This window comes from Henckelia pumila, chromosome 3 (assembly GCF_033568475.1).
Source record: "Henckelia pumila isolate YLH828 chromosome 3, ASM3356847v2, whole genome shotgun sequence".
NCBI lineage: Eukaryota > Viridiplantae > Streptophyta > Magnoliopsida > Lamiales > Gesneriaceae > Henckelia > Henckelia pumila.
The window spans coordinates 185629378-185641271 of record NC_133122.1 but is presented as its reverse complement, the minus strand read 5'-3'; positions in this window follow the sequence as shown (position 1 = coordinate 185641271).

Genomic DNA, 11894 nt, shown 5'->3' with positions numbered 1-11894 from the left:
GAACCATTTTTGATCGTTCTTAATCCGATTTTTAACTCCTTAAACCCAAATGAGAATCCTTTAATCATGATTAGGTAGTAGATTAGCTTGATTAGTAGTCGGGATCCTATTATTATTATTATTATTATTATTATTATTATTATTATTATTATTATTATTATTATTATTATTATGTGTGTAGGGATGTAAATGAACCAAGCTGCTCATGAGCTATTCGAAGCACGATTTGATAAAAGCTCCTTTTAAGGAGGCTCGTTAATATAAATGAACCAAGCTCGAGGTTTATGATATTCGGCTCGTTAGCTCGTGAATAGGTGATAAGTGCATTTCGTGCACTTAATTTGTTTATGATATTACTTGACTTTTGTGAATTATTTGGGAGATATTGCGTGATTTGTTGTTGTTTTTGTGTTTGCAGAAAATAATGGAATTTGATGAGTTCTAGTGAAAATAAGTAAAAAAGGATGGAAAAAGAGAGGAACTCAAGACTTGAAGAAGTGAGAAAAATGCTGATTATGCGAACATGCCGCGCGCCCGTGCCTGTCAAGTATCGCGCCCACGCTGCGAAGGATTTTGTAAAGGTTGATTATGCGATCATGCTGCACGCCCGCGCTACCTTGACTGCGCGCCCGCGCGACGAAACATCTGAAGTCGAGAATTTTATTATGGAAGAAAACTTGGGTATTTTCATAGGCTTTTTCTTGGACGACTTTGAGGCTATATAAAAGGTATTTGTCTAATAGAAAAAGGATCATCAGCTGCCACACACATCAGAACATAATTTGGAGAGCTTGAACGTGATTTTGGAGAGAAGAACATCAATCAACAAAGACGGACGTCGATCAACTGGACACGGAAGACCGACTACGGATTTGTTTTCTTACTTTGAATTTTATATTTATTGAATTGATGTTGGGATTTATAAACATGTTTTGTGTTTATTTAAATTCGATTATGAACTAAACTTTTAGAGTCTAGAGGTCGGATGAAACCTGGTGTAGACACTTTCATGAATTTGTGATTTTATTGAATTGAGTTTCTCTAGATTAATTGTGTTTCTAGAATTGAATGTCTCTTCAATTACTTGATCACTAATTGAATTGTAATATTTATTTGAAATCTGGCACTCGATAGAGGGGATTTTGAATAGGACCAATAGAAATTACACTGTTAATTATTTATATAGCTCAAGAGAGTATATAATTTTAACGGAACTTAGAAAAGAACATTGTTTTACATAGATCACTGCAAGTAGATTCTTAATAGGGATATTGTAATTGAACTGTAGTTGATATATTTTATTCGAAACTCGGGAGAGGGAATAATACACTTAAGTATTCTTGGTTATTAATTGAAAGGAATTCATGAAAATGAATTATTTAGGAGTGATTGTTGTCGAAACCAGGTGAAATCTAAACCTCTAGACCATTTTTCCTCTGATTGATTAATCTCTTAATTTTGTGTGCGTGCTTTAAAATCCTCAGCTTATTTAAATTTTCTGCAAACCTTTTCAAACTTTGATTTTCTAAATAAAATTAGGACTATTTTAATTACAAGGACTGAATATTTTCATATTACTCCACGTGGGAACGATACTTGATTCATCATATATTAAAACTTGACACCATGCACTTGCGGGCACAAAATTATGCAACAAGTTTTGGCGCCGTTGCCGGGGATTAATTTTTGAATTTTTTTTAGTCTTGTTACCAATTAGTCTACGTTTTAATTTAGAGTTTTTTTATTTTATTTTTAATTGTTAATTGAGTTCTTTTTGTTCTCTATTGCAGTTCATGCGAAGATCTCAAAGTGCAAATTAATTACTTTTTGATCCGGAGATCAAGAGAACTGCACGTGCTTTGAGGAGAGCGAGAAGAGAAGAAGTTGATAGAATGGCTGAAGAGAATCAAGCTCACCTGGTGCCAATCAGAGATCACTTCCGGCCGACGATCCAGGCTCACTATTCTGGAATCGCTCGAGGGACCATTAGCGCCAACAATTTTGAACTGAAGCCGGCGTTGATCAACATGGTTCAGCAGAACCAATTTAATGGGAGTGCAACTGCTGATCCTCATCTACACTTCTGGACTTTCTTGGAGATAACCGATACAGTAAAAATTAATGGTGTGTCTGAGGATATTATACGTTTACGCTTGTTTTTTTTTTCTCTCAGGGATCAAGCACGGAGCTGGCTCCAATCACTATTGCTAGGAATCATCACTACTTGGGAGGATATGGCGGTCAAGTTTTTAGCGAAATATTTTCCACCTGCCAAGTCCACACAGCTGAAGATAGAGATCAGCACCTTTCATCAGCATGACCATGAACAGCTCTACGAGGCGTGGGAAAGGTATAAGGATTTACTTAGACGTTGTCCTAACCATAAATTTGTAGACTGGAAGAAAATCGAGTTGTTCTATAATGGGCTGAACGCGCCTACTCGATTGTCGGTGGACTCTGCTACTGGAGGCACTATTTTTGTTAAGGACCCTGTACAGGCCTATGATATGTTGGAGAAAATTACGATCAATAGCTTTCAATGGTCATCTGAGCATATAGGTGTCAAGAAGCCTGTAGGAATATATGCAGTGGATCCTCTCACATCTATTATTGCCCAGTTATATGCATTAACTACACAAGTGGCCGCGCTGAATAAGGTGAACGTTGCAGATTCAGCTGGAGTTTCAGTTGTCATTGAAGGATCCCATCCCCCAGAGGAAGTGAATTATCTCAATCTTAATGGCTACCGAGGATATGGAGGCTATAGAGGTAATTCTGCTCCCAAAACTTATCACCCAGGTTTGAGAAATCATGAAAATTTTTCTTACGCTAACAATAAAAATGTGTTGAATCCTCCTCCGGGGTACAATGCAAATAAGGGTGAGGGTAAGCCATCTTTGGAAGACGTTGTTAGTAATTTTGTGCAGGAATCGAGCAAGAGGATGGAAAGGACTGAGACTCGCCTGGACAACTTAGAGACGCACGTGGCCAACATGGGTGTTGTGCTTCAATCCATGGATACTATCATTGGGCAGCTGGCGAATGCCTTGAAAGATAATAACAGAGGTCAGTTCCCTAGCAACACAGAGGTAAATCCCAAGGAGCAGTGTAATGCTATCACGTTGAGAAGTGGGAAGCAAGTGGATAATGCAGAGTGTCAACCTGAGAGAAAGATGCCTGAAAAAGCTGCAGTTGAGGACAAAGTTGAGGTGAAGGAGATTGAACCTGAGCAGAAACCGATGTACAAGCCTCCAATTCCAAATCTCCAAAGGTTCAAGAAGAAAGCCTTGGATGAGCAGTTCTCCAAATTCTTGGAGATTTTCAAGAAAATTCATATCAACATCTCCTTTGCTGATGCCTTGGAGCAAATGCCAAACTATGCGAAATTCATCAAGGAGGTGATGTCCAATAAAAGGAGACTGCTTGAAAACGAGGTGGTGAACCTAACTGAAGAATGCAGTTCCGTGCTACAAAAGAAGATTCCACAAAAGCTTAAGGATCCAGAGAGTTTTACTATTCTTTGTTCAATTGGTGGATCTCATTTTACTACTGCATTATGTGATTTAGGGGCCAGTATTAATTTAATGGAACTGTCTATTTACAGGGCCTTGGAGTTGGGAGAGATGAAATCAACCATGATCACATTGCACTTGGCGGATAGAAGCATCACATATCCATGGGGTATAGTTGAGGATGTGCTAGTCAAGGTGGATAAATTTTTATTTCCAGCCGATTTTGTGATCTTAGACATGGAAGCAGATCATGTTGCTCCGTTGATTTTTGAAAGACCGTTTTTGGCTACTACTGATGCCAAAATAAATGTCAAAAATGGTGAATTATCGATGGGTGTGGAAGACGAAAGAGTTATTTTCAACATATTCATGAAGGAACTAAATTCACTTATCGAGGAATTATGTTTGGTTGAGCGAGTTGTGAAGATGGAGGACCGCCAAAAAGCTGAGATTGTGGTTGAATCATCAAAGAAGAAAGTGCCAAGTTTACCAAAGAAGAAAACCACGAAAAAGAAATCAAAATTTACAAAGCGTTTCATGGAATATATTTGGCATGTGAAAGAGAAGGGAAAGACCGCATAAGGCCGGTGAAAGTCGGGCTGAAGACTATAAACCAAACGCTACTTGGGAGGCAACCCAAGCTTTTTCCTTTAGTTTAATTTATTTTCTTTTGTTTTTATTTTATTTAAATTTTTGTTAATTAATTATTTTCAGTGCATTATGGCCAATTTTTGAAGCCTATTTTTTTTTAATAAATTTTCTAAAATTTTTCAGGCTTTGGAACATGATATTCGAACCTGCAGCGCGCTCGCCCTATCTCCTATGCGCACCCACGCTATATCTGCTCAGAAATTAATTTGAAGTGCGATACTTGATAAGTGCATTTTGTGTGCATTATTTTGTGATAGGTTTTTATCTATTTTGTGTGCATTCATATTGTTTTTATGTATTTTTATGTGTTTTAGTGCATGTGTGTATATTTCACTCATCGGGTTTATTTTGTAGGAAAATGAATTGTTGAAGAGTGAATTACGGAGCAGCTTTGTTCAAAAAATCAAATTTAATTTTAAAAAGATCTAAATCCAAACTCCACCATTCAGAATAAATTTCAAGATGTTTTGAAGCTGCTGTCCAAATTTTAGCTTGATCCGATGGCTAGATCTTGAGATATGAATTTTTCAAAATCGTCGCTCGCTGCAGAAATTTTGTATTGCGCGCGCGTGCGAGTTGCTTGTTCGGACTCTGTTTTATTGTTCTGCGCACGCGCGAGGCTTCTCCAGGCGCGTGCGTGTGTTTCGGCGTCAGATTTTTTCCGAAAAATCCTTGTTTTGAAAGGATATTAATTGGTAGGCATTCCGGACCATATATATAGAAGATATAACATATTTTTGAGGGTTCGGAAGTTCCAGAACGCAGACAACACAGAGGAGGCGCCTACAAGGCTTGGGAGAGAAGATTTCTATTTTATTTTATTTTCTTCTTCTTTTTATTTTCGAATTATTGTTTTTAATTATTGAGTAGTTTATTTTCAACCAAGACTGCGTGATTGGGCCGAACAAATTCATGTAGAAAACTTGGATGTTTGTTAGGGATTTTTCAAAGTTGATTTTATTTTATTGATTGTCAGATTTATATTTGTCTTGTGAATAGTCTGATCAACTATCTGCTTGCATGTTAATCGATTCCAAGTCGACAGAGGAGGTATTGATTTTGATCACTCTGATAATTAACATATTGTAAAACCGACTAAAAATAGAATTTGGTTTCAGTGTGCGGTTTGGGTGTAAACTGAATTTTCACAAATATTTAATGCATTCAAATTTGATTAGAATTATGAAAGATTAATCCATCAATATTTGAATAGGTTTGATTGTTCTAGAAATAGACATTTGAACAAGATAGGAGAATTCCCATGATCTAAGATTAAATCTGAGTCCTAAATCAACTACATGTTACATGATTTGTTTGGTACCTACGTGTGTCTTGGTTGTCTCGTTTTAATTTTATCTTCAGTTATTTTAATTCTTATTTCTTAAGCAATTTTTATTTATAAATTCTTATTTTATTTAAATCAAATTGCTTTTTATGATTTTGTCTATATTAAGCTAAATAATTAATTTTTGAGAATTGACTGCAGTCCCTGTGGGATCGATACTTGGACTCTCTGTCCATTTTACTATTACTTGACCTGGTGCGCTTGCTAGTAGATTTTTATCAAACCGATTTAGCCGGTCAAGTTTTTGGCGCCGTTGCCGGGGACTGTTTAGTTAATATTAGGATAGATTATTTGCTTGAGACTAGACATTTTTTTTCCTATTTTTTCGTTTCTTTGATTATTTTTAAATTTTAATTTATTTTTCTCTTTTGCTTGTGAGGTGCTTGGAGATGGATCATTGACGGGTATTCACAAGATTTGGCCAACAATACTCAGAGCCTTTCTATGCTGCTTGGGGGAGATTCAATGAATTGGCGAACAGATTTCCATGTCATCAATTTTCGAACTACACGCTCACTCAGATTTTTTATGGTGGTTTGGATGAGACTACAAGAAGTTGGGTGGATTATGGAGCTTTGGCCACTAGCAGTCACCTGTTCAGAAGAGATGAAGACGGTGCTATGCACTTGTTGAATAATATGGCGGATTTCGACTACCATTGGCATTGTGATCCTTCATTACAAGGTTGGAGTCACAAATATCCTCCAGAATTCAACTCCACAAATTTTGCGAACCAACCACTGAAGCATCAAGAAGAGTGCGTAGGGTATTTTGAGGATCATGTGGCTCAGTTGGAGAATTTTGTGAAAAAGAAGGAAGAGACAAACCAGTTCTTCGAAAGTCGCATCAAATTTTTGAGTCTTTTGGATGAACAGATTGCGCTTCTTAGAGAACCAATTTTTGAGATCTGCCAAGAGAATGAAATAATTGAGCCAGAGCAAGAAGAGATATTTTTTGAAGAATCTTCATGCGAAGAAGAGCCAGAAGTGACAGTGGAGGAGGAAGACACATACAAGGCTACAGATTTTACCTCGTCAATGGTCGTTCCATGTACACCGTTAGAAGATTCTTTCTTGTCATTGACGCCACCTCCAGCATATTCCATCCTCTATGACCTTCAGCATAGATTCGGAGTCTCCTTAAAAAAGAAAAAATTAATGCCGAGTATTGCTAGACCGACGGGCTTACCATGTCAATATCGCACCAAGCTTGAGGGTGAAGGAAATCAAGACCCATACGTAGAGTTGTATGATTCTTACTATGTACGGCAGCCGCTCTTTGATGGTTGCTTCTGCATAGTCGGGCATTAGACTATAAATTTAGCGCTGACTGGGAGGCAACCCAGTGTTCTTTCCCTTGTTTTTTATTTTATTTTTGGTTTTGGATTTTTTATTTAATTTTTACTTTTTTCTCATTCCAGTTTGCCGAGCCTACTGATATACACAGTCTGCTGCTGCTGTCCCAGAAGATACTGTCAAGAAGGAAGAGGATGAATCAAAAACCAGAGGAGTGTTATTTTTGTTCTCATTGTGTTTTTTGTTCGTCTTTGCATTTGTGTGTTTGTTATGCATTCTGTTCATTGTTCTGAAGCATTGAGGGCAAGGCTTTGGATAAGTATGGGGGGGTAGACTAGTTTATTGTATTGTTTGTTATGTTTATGTTGCATCTGTCATGTTTTGTGTTTGTTTGCATCTAGTCTGTTTTTGTTGTTGTTTGTTTTGTCTTGCATTAGTAGAATGAGTCATAATAGCCAATGATGATGAATTTTATTTGAAAAAATTGGATTTTTGAAAAATTTTGCTCTTGACTTGACATGAGAAACTGTAGGTTGAACCGTGAATATTTATAAGCACTTGTGTTAGACCAGTGGAGTGTAACGATAGATTTGATGAAGTTTCTGTCTGTTTGACCATTGCACGACAATAGGTGGTTTGTGGATCTTGATTGTGTTCAATGAATTTTGATGAGGATCTAGTTTACACTTATGATCTTGGGCGCACCTAGAATTTTTTTTTTTTTTACAACTCCATTCGGGCTTGGACAATGATTGAAATCCTAATCATTGCTCCATAGCTAAGTTTGCGGGTAAAATGGGGTTGATGCTCCATCCGGGCTATAGACGAAGGGATTAAAAAAAATAAAAAGATTTTTCGTATCCTATCCAGTTATAGCTAAGTCAGCGGGTAATTATTGGGGCTAAATCAATACCGGGTGCAAAATCCAAAGGTGTGTAATTCATTATCTCAAGGGAGGTGAGTTTAGTCTAGAAGTCGTTGGAAGGAATGGGCACTTAAAGAGTGAAACTTGCACTAATTTGTCATAGGTCTCTAAGCAGTTTTGAAACGAATTCGGTCTAAGTTGTATGAAACTGGAATGATAGTTCACACACACACACGTTCACGTTAAACCGAAGGTGTATTATGAAAAGTTGAGAGCGTGTGTGATTTTGTTTTGTGATTGAAATTCTTGGAGGCTGTGCACATTCATGACTCGTCCTCACTTATGTTTTTGTTTGCATGTTGTTTTTGCATGTCTTGCTCGAGGGCGAACAAGAGTTACGTATGGGGGTGTTGATAAGTGCATTTTGTGTGCATTATTTTGTGATAGATTTTTATCTATTTTGTGTGCATTCATATTGTTTTTATGTATTTTTATGTGTTTTAGTGCATGTGTGTGTATTTCACTCCTCGGGTTAATTTTGTAGGAAAATAAATTGTTGAAGAGTGAATTACGGAGCAGCTTTGTTCAAAAAATCAAATTTAATTTTAGAAAGATCCAAATACAAACTCCACCATTCAGAATAAAGTTCAAGATGTTTTGAAGCTGCTGTCCAAATTTTAGCTTGATCCGATGGCTAGATCTTGAGATATGAATTTTTCAAAATCGTCGCTTGCTGCAGAAATTTTGTACTGCGCGCGCGAGTTGCTTGTTCAGACTCTGTTTTTTTGTTCTGCGCGCGCGCGAGGCTTCTCCAGGCGCGCGCGCGTGTTCCGGCGTCAGATTTGTTCCGAAAAGTTCTTGTTTTGAAAGGATATTAATTAGTAGGCGTTCCGGACCATATATATATAAGATATAACATATTTTTGAGGGTTCGGAAGTTCCAGAACGCAAACAACACAGAGGAGGCGGCTACAAGGCTTGGGAGAGAAGATTTCTATTTTATTTTATTTTCTTCTTCTTTTTATTTTTGAATTATTGTTTTCAATTATTGAGTAGTTTATTTTCAACCAAGACTGCGTGATTGGGCCGAACAAATTCATGTAGAAAACTTGGATGTTTGTTTGGGATTTTTCAAAGTTGATTTTATTTTATTGATTGTCAGATTTATATTTGTCTTGTGAATAGTCTGATCAACTGTTTGCTTGCATGTTAATCGATTCCAAGTCGACAGAGGATATATTGATTTTGATCACTCTGATAATTAACATATTGTAAAACCGACTAGAAATAGAATTTGGTTTCAGTGTGCGGTTTGGGTGTAAACTGAATTTTCACAAATATTTAATGCATTCAAATTTGATTATAATTACGAAAGATTAATCCGTCAATATTTGAATAGGTTTGATTGTTCTAGAAATAGACCTTTGAACAAGATAGGAGAATTCCCGTGATCTAAGATTAAATCTGAGTCCTGAATCAACTACATGTTACATGATTTGTTTGGTACCTACGTGTGTCTTGGTTGTCTCGTTTTAATTATTTTTATCTTCAGTTATTTTAATTCTTATTTCTTAAGCAATTTTTATTTATAAATTCTTATTTTATTTAAATCAAATTGCTTTTTATGATTTTGTCTAGATTAAGCTAAATAATTAATTCTTGAGAATTGACTGCAGTCCCTGTGGGATCGATACTTGGACTCTCTGTCCATTTTACTATTACTTGACCTGGTGCGCTTGCTAGTAGATTTTTATCAAACCGATTTAGCCGGTCAATACTGCAGCGCGCCCGCCCCGTCTTATATGCGCGCCCACGCGACTCCTGGAGTGTGTTTAATATTATATGCGAACCTGACGCGCGCCCGCCCTACCCATCTAGCCCGCCCGCGCGATGTCTGTTACAAAATAAATCGGGAATGCGATCATGTTGCGCGCCTGCCCCTGCCACCTAATGCGCCCGCGCGACGTGATTTAAACGTTTGAAATAGATCGGCCCTTCCCAATTTTGCTCAAAATCTTTTCCCTAAATTTCTAAATCTCTAATCCTCCATTCTTAAACCTTACGATCATCGTCTACTTCTCCCTCAAGTTTCTTACTTTCTCCTATATCTACACTTCTTCCCTCCCATATCCCTCTCAACACTACCTATTCTCTTCTTTTTTTCCAATTTACTCCCGACCGATTTCTCAAGTTAACAGGGGCGCTCAGATTTTTGTTAACTACAAGAGTGAAGTGCTTGCGTGGTTAATCTCATATCCCGTGTATGTTCTCTTTGTGGCGCGTTTCCAATTCTTGGTTGGTTTTGATTGAACGGAAGTTGTAATTGTTGGGGTTGAACGTGAGTTATGGTTGAGGTTTTATTTTGATTGCAAATTGTGGAGTGTGGCTTGTACTTGGCATTTGTGGATTATCGTTGTTGTGATTGAATTTGAAGTTTGGGGGGAGTTTGTGTGGAGGTGGTGTTGAGAAATTTTTCTTTTGCAATTGTTCTTGCAAAGTGTTTGAGAAATGGCGCCAATGAGGAAACAAAAGCTTGGAGCTTCATCTTCTTCTGCACCTACATATGATGAGCACCGATTTTGGGATGAAAAGGCTGCACCTACATATGAAAAGCACCGATTTCAATGCTCGAGCAGCTGCTCGACAAGAAGCAGCACCCCGTCCTGCTGTTCCTCCTACATTGACTGTTCTAGTTACTTCTTTAGAGGAGGCAATGCGTCAGCAACTAACATTTCAGCAGGAGTCCAGAGCCATTATGCACTACATGATGGATTTTACATCGGCACTGGCTCATCAGTTTTTGGGAGCTGCGAGTTCTTCATATCCATTCCCTCCACCACCACAGTGGCAGCCCACACATGGTCCTACTGAGCAGCCCCTTCCTTTTGATGATGAGGATGGTGGCGACCACTAACGGTCATCGTGTGCGGTACATGTCCTTTACTCTGTCTTGTTATATCATTGAGGACAATGATTGTACCAAGTTTTTTTTTTTTTGGGGGGGGGGGGGGTGTCCAATATTTGGTGAAAATTGGTGAAATTTTTTCTGTTTTTATTTTGCTTGTTTTTAGTTTTGTGATTTTTTGGGCTTTTAGGAAGTTTTGTTGTTTTTGAAAAAGATTGGTGTTGTGGTTGGCTTATATTTTATCTGAAAATGAAACTTGTGTGAATGAGAAATGCTGGTGTTTGCTAAGTCTCAAGAAATCATGAAGGAAGTGAAAAAAATGGCCAATGATGGTAAATTTTTTGTGCTAAAACTGAAATCCATGATGTCCATTTGTCTGACAAATTTTTGAACTAGTGAAACCAATTGGATGAATGGATTCATATATACTCTGTGATGAATGCTTGAGCCTGAGCTAGAAACATACAGACATAGAAATGATTGAGGCATTCTTGTTCTTTGGGCCTAATTTTCTTTGAATTTTATCCTTAGTAGCCTATTTGAGCCTACACTTATATGATTACATGAGGTACAAAAATCTGAAATTTGTTGGAAAATCATCGTTTACTGCTGATGATTGTTATTTCTGCACTGATGAAAATTTTTATGATTTAATTGTGGATTGATATTAGTCTAGAACTAGTTCGAACACCTCTTGAGTCAAAATACGGGCATAACTGTGATTAGGAATGATTTAGGCAATTTTTTTGAAAAATCGTTTGTGCCTTTCGAGCTACCTATTGATGCATGTTGTTCCTAGTACCTTGTTTGAGCCTTAGTGAAAAATCGAATGGCATACGTGTAAACGTGTGATAAAATCTCATTCGGCATTGTTTCAAGGTCATATATTTACTATCTATGAATAGCCTAAACACTATTTCCTATCTTTAAGAGAGTAATTTGAATGTTAGATTATTTTTTTATGCTCCTAGTTTATATTTGTGAATATGGAATGGTGTGATGGAAGAGCTGAAAAGAAATAAAAGGTAGTAGTGAAAAGAAAAAAAAATGATGAAAAAGGGATTGAAAAAGTTGAGAAAATAAAAAAAAATGTTGTGGAAAAAGAAAGAATGAAAAAGTCAATGAGGTGAAGAAAAAGTGAGAAGTGTGAATGAAAAGGAGAGAAAATTAAACATAGAGCATCATTTACTCCCACTTTTGAATTTTTATTCCTTTGTTTGTAGCCATGAGTCAGGCCTTACATTACAAGCCGATTAAGTCATATTGACCGTGTCACAGTCGCCCAATATACTAGTGGAGAGGGGTTGCGAGAGTCTAACAT